Source organism: Schistocerca gregaria, chromosome 3, assembly GCF_023897955.1.
Source record: "Schistocerca gregaria isolate iqSchGreg1 chromosome 3, iqSchGreg1.2, whole genome shotgun sequence".
Lineage (NCBI taxonomy): Eukaryota > Metazoa > Arthropoda > Insecta > Orthoptera > Acrididae > Schistocerca > Schistocerca gregaria.
In genome coordinates this window covers 160,963,905-160,983,298 of record NC_064922.1, presented here as the reverse complement: position 1 = coordinate 160,983,298, position 19,394 = coordinate 160,963,905, and the positions used below count along the sequence as shown (strand labels likewise).

Below are 19,394 nucleotides of genomic sequence, written 5' to 3'. Positions count from 1 at the left end.
AAAACACAGATGCCTCTGTCCCTCCCTCGCATAAAAAAAATCTGTAATGTTCTCTACTAACGTGTCGTTCCTTAATTAAATTTAAGCAAATTGTTAGTCTTTTTCTACTACTCTAGGCATACGGGCAGCACGCTTATTTCCCGGTCATTGTTAGTTTTCGTGTCTCTTGTTGCTACTTCTTAGTCAAGTAGCTACTAAACTGGCCTCACAAGGCCTGACTGCGCCATGCATGCCAACAGCAACCCGGCAAACCCAGACGGTTACCCATTCAAGTGCCAGCCAAACCCGACAGCGCTTAACTTCGGTGATCTGACGGGAACCGGCGTTACCACTGCCACAAGGCCGTTGGCATATGTTTCCCTTAACTCAGCACAAAAGGGATACATATCAATTCTCCTTGCACTGCCTGGAAGTAAAAAATTAAGCACGCAGAAGCCTTAGCCCGATATCAATGAACATTCGTAAAGAGTATGTGCGAGGATATGATGAAAGAAATGCCTCGAAATATTTAATACGAAAACTCTTAATGGTGATTAGATTAAACAGACGTTATGGCCGTTTTACATCGTTATTCTTTCTGTCCACATATTTTCAGCCTTCTGCCACTATAGGGCTCTGAATTGTACTCTGTAAAGTGTCAGTGTGTAACTTAGGTATTTCGGTGGTTGGGAAACATCGTGCTGTAATCGAGTTTCGTGACCCAAAATCATAGACTGGCGTAGATAGGTGTGGCACTCTGTCCTTCAGCATGACAATGCCCGACTAAGGACTATCACTGCGATATCTACAACAGTCCGGCACCATGACTTGTCTGTCACTGATCTTCCTTCGTACAGTCACTCCTTGGCCCAATCCGCTTTTCATCTGTTTCCAGAACCTGAAGTATATCTCCGATCACTTCGCTTTGAAAATGACGAAGCGGTGCAAGCAGACGTGAGGTTGCAGGTTAGTCAACAAAGTCAAACATTCTACACTGACAGTATGAACAGACTAGTCTCTCGTTGGGAGAAATGTGTTTGTCGCTGGGGTGATTATGTTAGAAATTCAAGTGTTGACCTGAAGAATAAAGACATAGAATGTTGTTGTCTTATTGTAAAAACCTCGAGCTGTGACACATAAGATTCAGAGAGACTATTTTTCACCGTGACATCGCTCAGGATTAGGGTTACAGTTCTCTGTGACACATATAACGGCCACCAGAGTGCATTAGTGTTGTCCGTGTTTAGTATTGTTACCATGAATGTGGCCCTGGTAGAGTATATGATGGACGTCAACAGTGTCAGACACTGAGTAATCGCTGTGAAGGACGTGGGGTTCCAAATACTAGTGTGAGACAGCGGAATCAACACTCGACAGAGTTTCAAAGGGGCGGCAGTGTGGGACTCCATTTGATCAGCTGGTCTAATCGTGCAATATCCAGATTCTTGAGACTTTCTGATATGGACTGCATGGGAACGTGAGGGCAATCATAATCGTCGTCAAGGTCACGGTCAACAACGTTGACAACCACGAGGAAGGGCCGCTGTGTTGTGCACCAGGCACATCGAAAACCCTTCACACGTCCGCCTGCCAACCGTGAACAAGTAATGGAATCCCTGCAACACTGTACCTTATCGCGCAGACTGGCAAGAGCCTTACTAAGGAATTATCGCCTCATACGTCGACAAGAACACAACACAAACGGCTGCATTTGGAGTGTTGTCGTGACCAGGAACGGTGGACTGCCGACGAAAGCCGTAGTATTGTGCTTAGTGGTGAGTTAATATTCTGCACTCCCACTCATACCGTTTTGCGGTGAGTGTGGTGGCCATCGGGGTAGGGATCCCACTGTCCCGATGTTTCGGGGAGGCACCGCAGTGTTATTCCTGGCCCCATGCCACAGGACATAACTTCAGGTCACTGCTGGTAGCGACTAATTGGCTGCACAACGCACCGCCTAGGACATCGTCCCAAAGTGTAACCTCTCATTTGATAATACCTCGGTGCCATCTTTCAAGTCAACAATGCTCATTCATACATGATAGCTGCTATTCGTGTTAATGGGTGCTGGTGGCAGGCATACGATGGTATGAACGTTTGAAATCATCGTTGCACAAAGCCTAAGTCATAATTTAAAAAAAAACGATTAATGCTTAGCGCCAGAGAGAAAACAAACAGGTCATGACGGTCCTGGTGGCTTAAAATTCTGTGGTCTAAACTTTGTCTGACTAAACTATCATTAGAAAAATAAATTTATAAAATTTTGAATGTTCTGTCAATTCTACACGCAATTTTCTCAGCGAAGAGTCAGTAACATAGCACTGTTTTCAAGCTAATGCGCCGAGTTTTATTGCGGCTGTTCTCGAGTTTCTGACAAGAGAGCTACACAAAGAAAAAAAACCTAAGAATCTCTTGAGCCGAGACCTCATGTGTCGAAGCTGAACCGACGGTAAAACATACAATTGTATAAAAGCCAGTACAAAATGTATAAGATTAAAAAGATTTATAAAATAAAATATTCCAGCCTGACGGATCAATTACTGCAAACGAAATTATAAGGTAAATAACGTAGCAGTGATCATTATTTAAAAATTAAAAAATCATGAGTCGATAACACATCCGGAGTATGGTCTCAATGGCGGCACTTGAAAATTGTGAAGGAACAGTAAAACAGTGTTTTGCTTACATGAAATATTCCCAAAATGTCAATAATAGATCTCGAGGAAATTTGGCGGGTACGTACAGAGGGAAAATAATGCAACACCTACTTGTTTGTTTGTGTCCCATTTCACTTTTAAGTGGTAAAGAACATGCCGATAGGTAAATTAACACTTTAAGTTTGGCGAGATTATCTTCGCAAGTATGGTATATAAAAATGATCCTCATTTAAAAGTTGACTTTGCAAAATACCCCATCACCGTTAATTAATTCTTAAGAATGAAAACGTTTCTTCAAATAAATTAATAACTTACCGGAATGCAGCCGGGTGACGTCGCCGGCAAACACCGATGTTTCGACGGAAGCACACCCTGCCATCCTCTAGGCAAACTGCATCAAGTAAGCGCTGTACAATGGAATTATAAACCTCGGTTCTCAGACAGATCCGGAATGATAAAACCTACACACGCTGTAAACACTAGCGCAATCACAAACGAAAGGCGACCGACGTCAGAAGTTACCTACAGTGGAATTAATAATCAGTTGGTGTGGTAGCATAAACTCTGTTCTGTTTCTTGGCCAAGGAGCGTGGGACTCCATGCAGACATTAAACGAAAACCGCCATACCTGTTGATTAAGCTACTTCCTAATTTTATTTCAACTGCTTCCTTAACAGCGCTTTCACAACAACTGGAACTACATGTCATAATCGCCACCTTATTATATTCAGTAGGTTGACCGGTGTCAAGTCAATCTTCTGCAAGAGCGGATTTGCTCGGATATTGTAAGCACGTGTGTGGCATATGCGCAGTATGCTGGCCTTCCAGCGTCGTGATAGCCTGACCAATTTATGACATGCGACAACTATGAGGAATAAGTAGATATCCTCTTTAGGCATACCAAAATAATCCTTTACGGAACCTAAAAGTAACCTGTTCTTAGATAGTGGGCGAAAAACACAGTTTACGTCATATTTCCGCAAAATGTGACCAGTCGTGTTAGAAATGACCCCTGCGTTAATGAAAATAGCCGCAGTCTTCACTCCGCAGGCCGTGGTCGTGCGGTAGCGTTCTCGCTTCCCGCGCCTGGTTTCCCGGGTTCGATTCCCGGCGGGCTCAGGGATTTTCTCTGCCTCGTGATGACTGTGTGTTGTGTGACGTCCTTAGGTTAGTAAGGTTTAATTAGTGGTGGGGACCCACCACATTACAGGCGTACTTCAGCCAACTTTATGTCAAGGGAGCAACAAGACAGTTACAAAATATAGATAACTTGAAAATTGTAAAGTAACAGTAAACCAGAGATTTCTGGTGCTTCGAGAACTCATACTGGACTCTCAGGAAAGGCTCAAAGCCCAGACCATTGATAGCGTTACTCGCCTGGACATAAGTCGGCATGGTCCCTGTTGTATTCAATCCGATAGCATTACTGTGTTTCATCATCAATGTCAAGTCCCAAGTGATACAGTTAACCTGCAGTCGTGCATCTGTAACTACTACTTAAATGCATGGATAGGTTCCACGCACAGGCCGTTTGAAGCGTTACTGACCTGGAAAAAAGTCGGCACGGTGATTGTTGTATTCAACACTGTGTAATTTCTGTCTTTCTAAGTCAATGTGAAGGTACGAGAATCACAGTAAACCTGCAGTGGTGCATCGAAAAAAAACCTTGACTGCCAGGTAAGATTCCAAGTATAGACTGTTTGAGCGTTACTCGCCTCTACATAATTAAGCATCGTGCTTGTTGTATTCAATCCCGATGCAATTTCTGTCGCTCATATTCATTGTGAAGGTCCAAGCGCTACAGTAAACCTGCAGTGGTGCATCTGTAACTACTACTGAAGTCGTAGGAAACGCAGAGACGATCTGTAGCGTTACTCCCCTGGACATACGTCCCCATGGTGCCTGTTGTATTCAATCCGATTCAATTTCTGTGTGTTTAATCGTCAAAGTGAATGTCCAAGGGTTACAGTAAACCGGCAAAGGTTCATCGGAAACTACTACTCCACTCCCAGGAACGGTTCGAAGCACAGACAATTTGAAGCGTTACTCCCTTGGACAGAAGTCGGCATGGTGCCTGTCGTATTCAGTCCGGATGCTTCATACGCATTGTGAAAGCCCAAGGATTCCAGTAAACCTGCAGTGGTCGATTGGAAACTACTACTGAACTCCCAATAATGGTAACAAGCACCGACCGTTTGAAGCGTTTCTTGCCTGGACAGAAGTAGGCATGGTGCCTGTAGTATTCAATCCGATGCAATTTCTGTGTTTCATCATCAATGTGAAGGCCCATGGGCTACAGTAAACGTCCAGGTAACAGACCGTTTGAAGCGATACTAACCTCGACAGAAGTCAGGGTGGTGCCTATTGTATTCCATCACGATACAATTTCGTCAATGTGAATGTGTAAGGTTTACAGTAAGACTGCAGCGGTGCAATAGAAACAACTACTGGAATCCCAATATTGGTTCAAAGCACAGACAGTTTACAGCGTCAGTGCCCTTCACAGAACAGCGCATGGGGCCTGTTGAATTTAATCCCATATCAATTTCTGAGTCTCATCGTCTATGGGAAGGATCAAGGGTTACAGTAAGCTTGCAGTGGTTCATCGGAAACCTACGACACGACTCACGATAACGGCTGCAACGACAGACTGACGCGTTGTTAGCTCGGACAGAAGTCGGCAAGGGACCTGTTTTAATCAATCCCGTTGAAAATTCTGTGCTTCATCGTCAATGTGAAGGTCCAATGGTTACAGTTAACCTGCAGTGGTGCATCGGAAGCTAGTACTAGACTCCTAGGAAAGGTTCAGAGCACAGACCATTTGAAGCGATACTCGTCTGGACAGAAGTCGGGATGGACCCTTTGTATTCAATCCCGACGAAACTTCAGCGTTTTATTATCAATCTGAATGTCCAAGTATTACAGTAAAGCAGTGAAGTGTAGGTGTAGTGCACCACTGCAGGTTTACTGTAACGCTTGGACCTTCACAGTGAATACAAAACTACCACTATGTCGACTTCGGTCCAGACTTGCAACGCTTAAAACAGTCGGTGTTTGGAACCCTTCTCAGGAGTCCTCTAGTAGTTTCCGATGCACCACTTCTGTTTTACTGTAACACTTGGACTTTCACATTTACGATAAAAACCAGATATAACATCGGGATTCAATACAACAGGCACCATGCCGACTTCGGCAAAAGCCAATAACGCTTAAAACGGTCTGTTCCCTGAAACTTTATTTGGAGCCGTGTCGTTGTTTCCGATGCACCACAGCAGGATTACTGTAATCTTTGGAGCTTAACATTGACGATGAAACACAGAGATTTCATCGTGATACAATACAACAAACACCATGGCGACTTCTGTCCAGGCGAGTAACCCTTCGAACGGTCTGTTCTTGGAACCTTTCTTCGGAATCCAGTACTAGTTTCCCATGCACCACTGCAGGTTTACTAAAACCCTTGGATCTTTACATTGAAGATGAAACACCGAAATTGTATCGCGATTGCTTTCAACAGGCACAATACCGACTTCAGTCCAGGCGAGAATAGCATCAAATGGCCTGTGCTTGAAACCATTCCTGGGACTCCAGTAATACTTTACAATGCACCACTGGGGGTTTACTGTAACCCTTGCACTTTCACAATGAATATGAAACACAGAAATTGCATCGGGATTGAATAAAACAGGCACCATGCTGTCTTCTGTCAGGGGCGTAACGCTTCAAACGGTCTGTGCTTAGAACTTCCTGAGCGTATAGTAGTACTTTCCGAAGCACCACTTCAGTCTTACTGTAACGCTTGGACCTTCAGAATTAATACGAAACACAGAAGTTCCATTGGGAGTGAATACAACTAGCAATATGCCGACTTCTGCCGAGCCAATTACACATAAAACGGTCTGTGCCTTGAAACCTTATTGGGAGTCGAGTCGTTGTTTCCGATGCACCACAGCAGGTTTACTGTAATCTTTTGACCTTCACATTGACGATGAAACACATACATCGCATAGGGATTGAATACAAGAGGCACCACGACGAGCTCTGTCCGGCCGAATAATGCTTAAAACGGTCGGTGCTTGGAACCTTTCTCAGGAGTCCCATAGTAGATTCTGCTGCACCTGCAGTAGTGCATCGGAAACTACTACTGGACTCCCAGGAAAGTTTCAAAGCACAGACAGTTTCAAGAGTTACTCCCCTCGTCAGAAGTGGTCATAGTGCCGGTTCTATTCAATCAAAAAGCAATTTCTGTGATGCATCGTCTGTGTGAAGGTCAAAAGGTTACAGTAAACCTGCTGTGGTGCATCGGAAACAACGACTCGACTCCCAGAAAAGGTTGTAAGCACAGATTGTTTGAAGCGTTGGTCCCCTGAATGAAGTCGGCATGATGATTGTATTCAATCCAGAGGTAATTTCCGTGATCCATCGTCAATGTGAAGGTATAAGGGTTAACGGACTGTGCTTCGAACCTTTGTTGGGAGTCGAGTAGTAGTTTCCGATGCACTACTGCAGGTTGACTGTAATCCTGGGACCTTCAAATTGACGTTGAGACTCAGAAATTGCATCGTATTGAATACATCAGGCACTATGCTGACTTCTGTCTAGGGGAGCAACGCTTCAAACGATGTGTTCTTGGAACCTTTTCTGGGCTGCCATTAGTAGTTTCCGATGCACCACCGGAAGTTTAACGTAACCCTGGGACCTTCACATTGACTATGGGTCACAGAAATTGCATCGGGATTGAATACAGTCGGCATCATTCCGACTTCTGTCCAGCGGAGTAATACTCCAACTGGTCTGTGCTTGGAAACTTTCCTCGAACTCCAGTAGAAAACCACTGCAGGTTTTCCGTACCCTTTAGACCTTCACGTTGACGATGAAACACAGAAATTGCATCGCGACTGAATACAAACAGGTACTAAGCCCAATTCTGTGCCGGCGAGAAACGCTTCCAACGGTGCGTTCTTTGAACCATTCCTGGTACTAAAGTAGTAGATACCGATGCTCCACTCCAGGGCTACGTAACCCGTGGATCTCCACATTGACGATGAAACACTGATGTTGCATCGGGATTGAGTAAAACAGACACAGTGCCAACTCCTGTCCAGGGGTGTAATTCGGCAAACGGCCTCAGCTTGGAATCTTTCCTGGGAGCTAATTAGTTGCTTCCGACAACCACTGCAGTTTTTTCAACGGGTTTACCGCTGCAAACGGTCTACGCTTGGTGTCTTCTCTAGGAGTCCGGTAGTGGTTTCCGATGCACCACTACACGTTTACTGTAACCTTATGACCTTCACATTGACGATGAAACACAGAAACTGCATCATAATTGATTACAATAGGCATCATACCAACTTTTGTCCAGGGCAGTATCGATTGAAAAGGTCTGTGCTTGTAAACTTTCCTTGGAGTCCAGTAGTAGTTTCCGATGCTCCACCGTATTTTTGCTGTAACCCTTGAACCCTCTCATTGACGAACGATCACAGAAATTGTTTCTGGATCGAATACATCGAAGGCACCACGCCGACTTCTGTCCGGCGGACTAACGCTAAAACGGTCTGTGCTTAGAACATTTCCTGGCATTTCAAAAGCAGTTTCCGATGCTCCATTCCAGGTTTACTGTAACCCTTGGACCTTCAAAATGAGGATGAAACACAGAAGTAGCATCGGGGGTGAATTAAAAAGGCACAGTGCCGACTTCTGCATCTGAACCAACTACTAAGCCCCCAGGAAAGATTATAAGCAGACTCCGTTTGCAGAGTTACAGGTTTACTGTAAACCTTGGACCTTCACATTGACGATGACACACAGAAATTACACTAAATGCATCAGGCACCATGCCGACTTCTGTCCAGGCGAGTAACGCTACAAATTGTCTGTGCTTGGACTCATTCTTGGGAGTCCAGTAGTTGCTAGTGATGGACCACCACTGGTTTACTGTAGCTCTTATACCGTCACATTGACGATAAATCACAGAAATTACCTCGGAATTGAATACAATAATGACCATCACGATTCTGCTCAGGAGAGTATAGCTGCAAACACTCTGTGCTCTTAACCATTCCTCGGAGTCCAATAGTAGTTTCCGGTCCACCACTGGAGATTTACTGTAAGCCTTGGACCTTTACACTGAAGATGAATCACAGAAATTGCATCGTAATGAATACAACTGCCGCTATGCCGACTTCTGTCCTGTCGACTAATGCTGGGAACGGCGTGGGCTTCGAACCTTTCGCTGGAGTCCGGTAGTAGTTTCCGATGCACCATTACACGTTTACTGTACACCTTTCAGCTTCACATTGGAGATTTTAGCATTTTTAAATGTTCTGATAATACGTTGCCGTCTCTTTAATTTAAGAATGGATGATCAATGCAGCTAGCTGCTATCTCTGTGTAATGTCTTGTCTGTATAGACGTGTATCTGTTGTCTTTAAGATCCCTTCACCTTCACACACAAGTCTATACAGTAAAGTAAGGCCCTCCTAGTTCTTGACTGATCCGTGATAAGACAAGCGAAAAATTAGACTAATGGAGGATTATTAGTATTATCTCTTTTTTCATTCGGTCTTTCTCTTTCTCTCTTTTATCTATATAGTTTTTAATATAAGATTTTATTATAAAAAGAATCAGCCAAATAGAATCTTTGGTGGCTTCTTTCGTCTTGGTAATCATCGGTGGCTTGCTGTAAGAGATCTTTACATTTATTATTATTATTTAACAATGCAGTCAGTCGGGAGAATCAATCATTTGGACAATTTGTTTCTGTTACGAAAGATTGCGAATTCCAGATGTGTACGAAGCATTTTTGGACAATTTAACACTGACTCAGTGATTGCAGGCTCTCTTCGACACAGCTGAAACTTCCCCACTAATTACAGGTCCAACGTGATCAACATATGATTCAGAAAAAACTCATTCGTTCATTCACTCCAGAACAAAAAAGTCAAGACCAGAACAAAAAAGTCAGAACAAACCTCATTTATGGAGGAAATCGTGTATTAAATCCATCTCCATTACATGTCCAGAACTCCGGTGATTCCACGCCGTAATTATTTTCCTTTTACAATCTCTTTCTCTTCAAAACAAACCGCTAACGGCACAAATGTTAATTGGCTCGCTTTAGCGAGAAGAAAAGCGGAATATGTATCTCTCAGAAACACGTCAATCCCTCAACAGATACTCCAGAATCTGTCCTAGTTACCACTCTAACAACCAAAATTACGAACAACTTCAGTTGGAAGGACCACATAGATAATATTGTCAGGAAGGCGAGTCAAAGGTTGCGTTTCATTGGCAGGACACTTAGAAGATGCAACAAGTCCACTAAAGAGACAGCTTACACTACACTCGTTCGTCCTCTGTTAGAATATTGCTGCGCGGTGTGGGATCCTTACCAGGTGGGATTGACGGAGGACATCGAAAGGGTGCAAAAAAGGGCAGCTCGTTTTGTATTATCACGTTATAGGGGAGAGAGTGTGGCAGATATGATACACGAGTTGGGATGGAAGTCATTACAGCATAGACGTTTTTCGTCGCGGCGAGACCTTTTTACGAAATTTCAGTCACCAACTTTCTCTTCCGAATGCGAAAATATTTTGTTGAGCCCAACCTACATAGGTAGGAATGATCATCAAAATAAAATAAGAGAAATCAGAGCTCGAACAGAAAGGTTTAGGTGTTCGTTTTTCCCGCTCGCTGTTCGGGAGAGGAATAGTAGAGAGATAGTACGATTGTGGTTCGATGAATCCTCTGCCAAGCACTTAAATGTGAATTGCAGAGTAGTCATGTAGATGTAGATGGAGAATGCATATATGCATCTCTGTTATTTCAAAGAATAAACGCATTAGAAAATACTTTGGCGTCGACGAGCTGTCGCCGCATATATTACGAAAAAATCAAATCAGTGAGTGAATGTGGATGGTTTGATTGAAAATGATTAAGTGTTGCGTGGTAGATGGTATTTGCTGTGGGGACTTTACAAGATGAAACACAGAAATTGCATATGGATTGAATACAACAGCCACCATGCCGACTTCTCTCCAGACAAGTATGCCTTAAGACGGTCTGTGCTTGGAACTATTCTCAGGAGCCCACTGGTAGCTTCCGAGCACCGCTTCTGATTTGCTGTAACACTTGGATTTTCACATTGGCGATAAAACACAGAAATATCATTGCGATTCAATACAACAGACACCATACCGAATTTAGCCCGAGCGAATAACGCTTAAAACGGTCTGTGCCCTGAAACTGTGTTGGGATTGGAGGCGTTGTTTCCGTTGCACCACAGCAGGTATATTGTAATCCTAGGACCTCCACATTGACGATGAAACACAGAAATTACATCGGGATACAACACAACAAACAGCATGCCGACTTCTGTCAGGCGAGTAACGCTTCAAACGGTCTCTCCTTGCAACCTTTCCTGAGAGTCCAGTACTAGTTTCAAATGCATGTTGACTGTAACCCTTGTAATTTCACAATAAGTATGAGACAGAGATATTGCATAGGGATTGAACACAAGAGGCACCATCCCTACTTCTATGCAGGGGAGTAACGCTTGAAAGGGTCTGTGCTTGGAAACATTCCTGGGAGTCCAGCAGTAGTTTGCGATGCACCACTGCAGGTTTACTGTAATCCTTCGTCCCACATATTGACGAAGGATCACAGAACTTGCATCTGGATTGAATACAACCGACACTATGCGACGTCTGCCAGGGAAGTAACGCTTCAAAGGGTCTGTGCTTGGAACCTTTCCTGGTGGTCCAGTGGTAGTTTCCTATGCACACCTGCAGGTTTACTGTAACCCTAGGTCATTCACAGCGAATATGAAACACAGTACTAGCATCGCATTTGAATACAACGGGCAAGATGTCGACTTCTGTCTGGGAAGTAACGCTTCAAACTGCCTGTATTAGAACCTTTCCTGGGAGTCCAGTAGTAGTTTCCGATGCGTTACTGCAGGTTTACTGTAAACCTTGAACATTTTCATTGACGATGAATAACAGAATGTGCATGAGATTTAATTCAACAAGAACCATGCCGACATCTGTCCAGGGGAGTAGCGCTTTAAACGGTCTGTGCTTGGAACCTTTCCTGGTAGCCCAGTAGTACATTCCGATGCAACACAGCAGGCTCACTGTAACCCTTGGCCCTTCCCATTGAAGATGAATCACAGAAATTAGATCGGGATTGAATACAACAGGCACTACGCCGAATTCTGTCCAGGCGAGTGACGCTTCAAACGGTCACTGCTTGGAGCCGTTCCAACACTTCAGTAGTTGTTTCAGATGCTCTAATACAGGTTTACTGTAACCGTTGGACATTCACATAGACGATGAAACTCAGACGTTGCATCGAGGTTGAACAACAAAGGCACAATGCCAACGTCTGTCCAGGGGTTTTACGCTGCAAACGGTCTCCACTTGACGTCTTTCCTAGGAGTCCGGTAGTAGTTTCCGATGCATCACTACACGTTTACTGTAACCCTATGACCTTCACATTGACGATGAAACACAGAAACTGCATCGGGATTGATTACAATATGCACCATACCAACTTATGTCCAGGGGAGTAACGCTTGAAAAGGTCTGTGCTTGTAAAGATTCCCGAGAGCCCAGCAGTAGTTTCCGATGCACCACCGCAGGTTTACTGTAACCCTTGGACCCTTACATTCACGAACAATCACAGAAATTGATTCGGAACCGAATGCATACGACACCATGCCCACTTCTGTCCGGTGGACTAACGTTTCAAACGGTCTGTGCTTAGAACATTTCCTGGCATTCCAAAAGCAGTTTCGAATCTCCATTCCAGGTTTATTGTAACCCTTGGACCTTCAAAATGACGATGAAACACAGAAGTAGCATCGGGGATGAAATAAAAAGGCTCAGTGCCGACTTCTGCATCGGAAACAATTTACTGAGCTCCCACGAAAGTTTACAAGCAGAGACCGTTTGCAGAGTTCCAGGTTTACTGTAACTCTTGGACCTTCACATTGACGATGACACACAGAAATTACATCGCACTAAATACATCAGCCATCATGCCGTCTTCTGTCCTGGCGACTAGTGATGCAATCGGCCTGTGCTTGTAACCTTTCGTAGGAGTCCGGTAGTAGTTTCCGATGCACCATTACACGTTTACTGTACCATTTTGACCATCACTTTGGCGATGAAACGCTGAAATTGAATATGGATTGAATACAACAGGCACCACACCGACTTCTCTCCAGACAAGTATGTCTTAAGACGGTCTGTGCTTGGAACCTTTCTCAGGGGCCCACTGGTAGCTTCCGAGCACCACTACTGATTTACTGTAACACTTGGACTTTCACATTGCCGATAAAACACAGAAATATCATTGCGATTTAATACAACAGACACCATTCCGAATTTAGCCCGAGCGAATAACGCTTAAAACGGTCTGTGCCCTGAAACTTTATGGGGGGGGGGGGGGGGGGCGAGTCGTTGTTTCCGATGCACCACAGCAGGTTTACTGTAGTCTTTGGACCATCACATTGACGATGAAACACAGAAATTGCATCGGGATACAATACAACAAACACCATGCCGACTTCTGTCCAGGAGAGTAACTCTTCAAACGGTCTGTTCTTGGAACCTTTTCTCGGAATAAAGTACTAATTTCCCATGCACCACTGTAAGATTACTGTAACCCATGGATCTTTACATTGACGATGAAACACTGAAATGTCATCGTTTTGAATACAACAGGCACCATGCCGAATTCTCTCCGAGGGTGTAACGTGGCAAACGGTCTCGGCTTAAAACCTTTCTTGGGAGCTCAGTAGTTTCCTCGGGATTTAATACAATAGGGCCCATCCCGACTTCTGTCAAGTCGAGTATCGCTCCAAAAGGGATGTGCTCTGAACCTCTGTTGAGAGACAATATGTTGTTTCCAATACACCAAGGCAAGTTTACTGTCACATTTGCACCTTCACAGTGTATATGATACACAGAAATTGCACCGTGATTCAACACATCAAGCACTTTGCCCTCTTCACGTCAGGAGAGTAACGCTTCATACGGTCTGTGCTATGAACCTTTCCTGGGAGTGCAGAAGTAGTAGCCGATGCAGCAATGCATGTTTATTGTAACTCTTGGACCTTCACATTGACGAAACACAGAATATGCAACGGTTGAATACAACAGGGACCTTGAAAACTTCTGTTCACGCGAATAGTGGTTTAAACTGTCTCTGCTTGAACCTATCCTGCGAGACCAACAGTTGTTTCCGATGCACCACTGCAGGTTTACTGTAACTCTAGAGCGTTCACAATGATATGAAACACAGAAATTGCATCGCGATTCATTATAACAGGCACCATGCCGACTTCTGTCCAGGCGAAAACTGCTTCAAAGGATCTGTGCTTCGAACCTTTCCTGGTAGTGCAAACGTAGTAGCCGATGCCGCAATGCATGTTTAGTGTAACTCTTGGACATTCACATTGACGATGAAACACAGAAATTGCATCGGATTGAATACAACAGGCACAATGCAGACTTATGTCCAGGGGAGTAACGCTACAAATCGTCAGTGCCTTTCCTACGAGTTCAGTAGTAGTTCCCAATGCACCACTGCAGGTTTATTGTAACCCTTGGACCTTCACAATGAATATGCGAGACAGAAATTGCATCTGCATTGAATACAACAAGTACGATGCTTTATTATGTCGAGGCGAGTAACGCTCAAACAGGCTATGCTTGGAATCTTACCTGGGAGTCAAGGGTTATTTTCCTGGTGCACCACTGCAGGTTTGCCGTGATTCTAGTACCTTCACGTTGACTTAGAAAGACAGAAATTGCATCGGGTTGAACACAACAATCACCGTGCCGACTTATGTCCAGGCGAGAAACGCTTTCAACGGTCTGGGCTTGGAACCTTTCCTGAGAGTCCAGTAGTAGTTCCTGAAGCATCAGAAATCCCTATTTTACTGTTACTTTACAATTTTCAAGTTATCTATCATTTGTAACTGTCTTGTTGCTCTCTTGGCATAAAGTTGGCTGAAGTACGCCTGTAATGTGGTGGGCCCCCACTTACTTCTGAAATGTCTCCTGGAGAGCAGTAACTTCTGTATGTGGTGATAAATCGACGTGGATTGCAGTGTGATCCCATGCAATTACTTTGTGACCCTCCACATATCTTCTGGTTCTGTAATTGATTCTTGCTTTAATGCGTCTTACTGTGACTGTTTTCCCTTATATTGTTGAAGATCTTGATGTAATTTATCAGGGCTCTGAAATATTATTCATTCATGTCTTGCCGCCACTTCGCATTACCTGTCGTGTTTGCCTTTTCAAATTTAATAGAGGTCGTATTGATTTTTTTATGCTATGAAATTTGCATTGTGGTTTATTTCTCCCGACAACTTAAATTTTTTCCAAATCTGAATTAATGATTACTTCGTTCTTTTCAATAACATTCTGCCGAATTTGAGCTGCTACGTTGTATAAGTGATGTGTTGCTTTTGGGGGGATGCTTGGATTTTCAGCTGTCGATTAGTCCAAATTCCCACAATGTTGGGTTCCAAGTTTTAATTTACACTGGGAGCCTGAGCTGCTTGGGGCATTCCCCTTTTAACGGTCAATGACAGAATGCACGTTGTTCTGATGGCGCGGCAAGTGGAGAATGGCGAGGAAAATATTCCTAATTTCATTCACTTTTCTTTGCTCCTCCTCTTCTAGGTTTTCTTTCGCCTGACACACGTTTATCCTTTTCACGCATAGCTCTCTGTCTGCAGCCTATATGTTTCCTTTCTCCTTTGTTGACCCCTAAAAATTGAATTTAATAAAAAATTGAGATGATGCTGATGGTGAGACTGTATACTCATTTACGTTAAAAAAAGGATGTTGCGAAAATGTAGCCTACCTATTTATGTTTTTTGTTTTCAAGGAATATTAGGTTATTTTACGGATAACGTCGTTTTAATTTTCACAGCCTAGATGTTATTATTTGTTTTCTCATTACCTGCAACTTTTGCTCCATGTAGTACGAGTTTGTTCTCTCTGCAACAACAAAAAAATTAAAAAGAGTTTAGTGCACAAGTGAACAAGTTTGTAGAGCACTAGCCCTAAAAACAATTTTTAAAAAGGGCCATAATAGTTGGATCGCTGTATTTTTAACAAAGCAAAGGCACAAACTCCGTAGTCAGTAAACTAGCACTACAATGTTTATTTCATTTAATTTCTAAAGAAAGGGTCGGTAGAGCACGTGCTCGCGAAAGGCAGAGTGAAAATCTCATTTTGCACCCGAATATTTGTTTCACGATGGACGTGGAAAATAATGGTTGTCTACCCTTCCTTGATGTGCTAGTTAGAAGGAAGGTGGACGGTACTTCGGTACCTGTCCTTTATACGACTCCTACTCACACAGGCTTGTATCTGCAGGCTGATAGTTGTCACAATCCGGCTCAACATGATGGCGAACTTAACACCTAGGTACACAGGGCCCTTGTCATCTCGGACACTGACAGTTTGTGAGCTGAGTTAGTCCATCTTACAGTGAAAGGCAGATCAGACGTAGCGGTATCGACCTACTTTTCTTCGGGTGAATGATAATATACTGAAGTTTCCCAAAGACTACGGCCATTTTCATTAACGCAGGGGTCATTTCTAACACGACTGGTCATATTTTGCGGAAATATGACGTAAATTGTGTTTTTCGCCCACTGTCTAAGAACAGGTTGCTTTTAGGTTCCGTAAATGATTATTTTGGTATTCCTAAAGAGGATGTCTACTTTTCCTCATAGTTGTGGCATGTCATAAATTGGTCAGGCTATCACGACGCAGGAACACCAGCATATTGTGCATATGCCACACACATGCTTACAACAGCCGAGCAAATCGGCTGTTGCAGAACATTGACTTGACACCGGTCAACCTACTGAATACAATGGATTATGACATGTAGTTCCAGCTATTGTGAAAGCGCTGTTAAGGAAGCAGTTGAAATAAAATTAGGAAGTAGGTTTATCAACAAGGATGGCGGTTATCGTTTAAAGTCTGCATGGAGTCCAGCGCTCCTTGGTCAAGAAACAGAAGTACAGAGTTTATGCTACCACACCAACTGATTTTTAATTCCACTGTAGGTAACTTTCGACGTCGGCCACCTTTGTTTTGTGATGGCGCTAGTGTTTACAGCGCAAGTAAGTGTTATCATTCCGGATTTCTCTGAGAACCCAGAATTTAAATTCCCTTGTACACCGCTTACTTGATGCAGTTTGCCTAGAGGATGGCAGGGTGTGCTTCCGTCGAAACATCGGTGGTTGCCGGCGATGTCACCCGGCTACATTCCTGTAAATTATTAAGTTATTTGAAGAAATATATTCATTTTTAAGAATTAATTAACCGTGATGGGGTATTTTGCAAAATTAACTTTTATGTGAGGATCATTTTTATATAGCATACTTGCGAAGATAATCTCTCCAAACTTATCTGTTAATTTACTTATCGGCATGTTGCTTACCACTTTAAAGTGAAATGGGACACAAACAAACAAAGACGATTATGATTGCCCTCACGTTCCCATGCAATCCACATCAGAAAGTCTCAAGAATGTGGATATTGCACGATTAGACCAGCCGACCAAATGGAAGCCCCTTTAAAAGTATGTCGAGTGCTGATTGAAACTATCTCACACTAGTATTTGGATCCCCACGTCCTTCACAGCGATTACTCAGTGTCTGACACTGTTGACGTCCATCATATACTCTACCAGGGCCACATTCATGGTAACAATACTAAACACGGACAACACTAATGCACTCTGGTGGCCGTTATATGTGTCACAGAGAGCTGTAACCCTAATCCTGAGCGAGGTCACGGTGAAAAATAGGCTCTCTGAATTTTGTGTGTCACAGCTCGAGGTTTTTACAATAAGACAACAACATTCTATGTCTTTATTCTTCAGGTCAACACTTGAATTTCTAACATAATCACCCCAGCGACAAACACATTTCTCCCAACGAGAGACTAGTCTGTTCATACTGTCAGTGTAGAATGTTTGACTTTGTTGACTAACCTGCAACCTCACGTCTGCTTGCACCGCTTCGTCATTTTCAAAGCGAAGTGATCGGAGATATACTTCAGGTTCTGGAAACAGATGAAAAGCGGATTGGGCCAAGGAGTGACTGTACGAAGGAAGATCAGTGACAGACAAGTCATGGTGCCGGACTGTTGTAGATGTCGCAGTGATAGTCCTTAGTCGGGCATTGTCATGCTGAAGGTCAGAGTGCCACACCTATCTACGCCAGTCTATGATTTTGGGTCACGAAACTCGATTACAGCACGATGTTTCCCAACCACCGACATACTTAAGTTACACACTGACACTTTACAGAGTACAATTCAGAGCCCTATAGTGGCAGAAGGCTGAAAATATGTAGACAGAGAGAATAACGATGTAAAACGGTCATAACGTCTGTTTCATCTAAGCACCATTAAGAGTTTTCGTATAAAATATTTCGAGGCATTTCTTTCATCACATCCTCGCACATACTCTTTACGAATGTTCATTGATATCGGGCTAAGGCTTCTGCGTGCTTAATTTTTTACTTCCAGGCAGTGCAAGGAGAATTGATATGTATCCCTTTTGTGCTGAGTTAAGGGAAACATATGCCAACGGCCTTGTGGCAGTGGTAACGCCGGTTCCCGTCAGATCACCGAAGTTAAGCGCTGTCGGGTTCGGCTGGCACTTGAATGGGTAACCGTCTGGGTTTGCCGGGTTGCTGTTGGCATGCATGGCGCAGTCAGGCCTTGTGAGGCCAGTTTAGTAGCTACTTGACTAAGAAGTAGCAACAAGAGACACGAAAACTAACAATGACCGGGAAATAAGCGTGCTGCCCGTATGCCTAGAGTAGTAGAAAAAGACTAACAATTTGCTTAATTAAGGAACGACACGTTAGTAGAGAACATTACAGATTTTTTTATGCGAGGGAGGGACAGAGGCATCTGTGTTTTGATTGGTTTCATGCGCTCCCAGGATTTCCTCTCTTGTCCCAATCTCTTCGTGTCAGAGTAGCAAATGCGCCCAAAATCTTCAGTTATTTGCAGAATACATTCATATCTCTGTCCTATCCTCCTGACACCTGACACCTTGGCACATGTCCTGTCATTCTGTCCTTCTTCCACTTACTGTTTTCCACGTACTCGTTTCCTAACCAACTGTAACGAGAACCTTTTATTACCTTTTCTTTCAGTCAACGAAATTTAATGTATCATTCTGTGATGCTGCAACACAGACCCTTCGATTCTTTTATTTTTCAATATTTCACACAACCCACTATTCACTTCCACACAATGCTGTCTCAAAACGTACATCTTCAGAAACTTCTCTCTGGAATTTAGTTATCGACATCATTTGCCGAGGAAAGTTCTCCTTTACTTGTTCTTATATTCTCCTTCCCTACTCCATCAAGGGTTAACTTTGCTTGCAAGATACCAGAAAGCTTTCACGTGGTGACTGAAGTCACCGGATTTCTCCTAGTAATGTGTCGGGCCTCCTTTTGCCCGGAGTACTGCAGCAACTCGACACGACATGGACTCAACAAGTAGTTGGACGAACCCTGCAGAAATATTCAGCCATGCTGCCTCAATAACTGTCTAGTGAAGGTTTAACCGGTGCCAGATTTTGTGCACGAAGGGACCTCTCGATTATGTCCCAAAAATTTTCCTTGCGATTTATGTCGGCCGGTAAGCCAGAGCCAGTTGAGTGTATCAGTAGATCGGATTTCACTAGTCATGGCCT

General features: G+C 43.6%; 2 pseudogenes; one reads left to right on the top strand and one right to left on the bottom strand.

The window, feature by feature from the left end:
* Nucleotides 1-230: 230 nt before the first annotated feature.
* LOC126357296 (5S ribosomal RNA) lies at nt 231-350 on the bottom strand (annotated as a pseudogene).
* A 17,914-nt stretch (nt 351-18,264) lies between these two features.
* On the top strand, nt 18,265-18,384 carry LOC126357337 (5S ribosomal RNA; annotated as a pseudogene).
* Nucleotides 18,385-19,394: the final 1,010 nt, after the last annotated feature.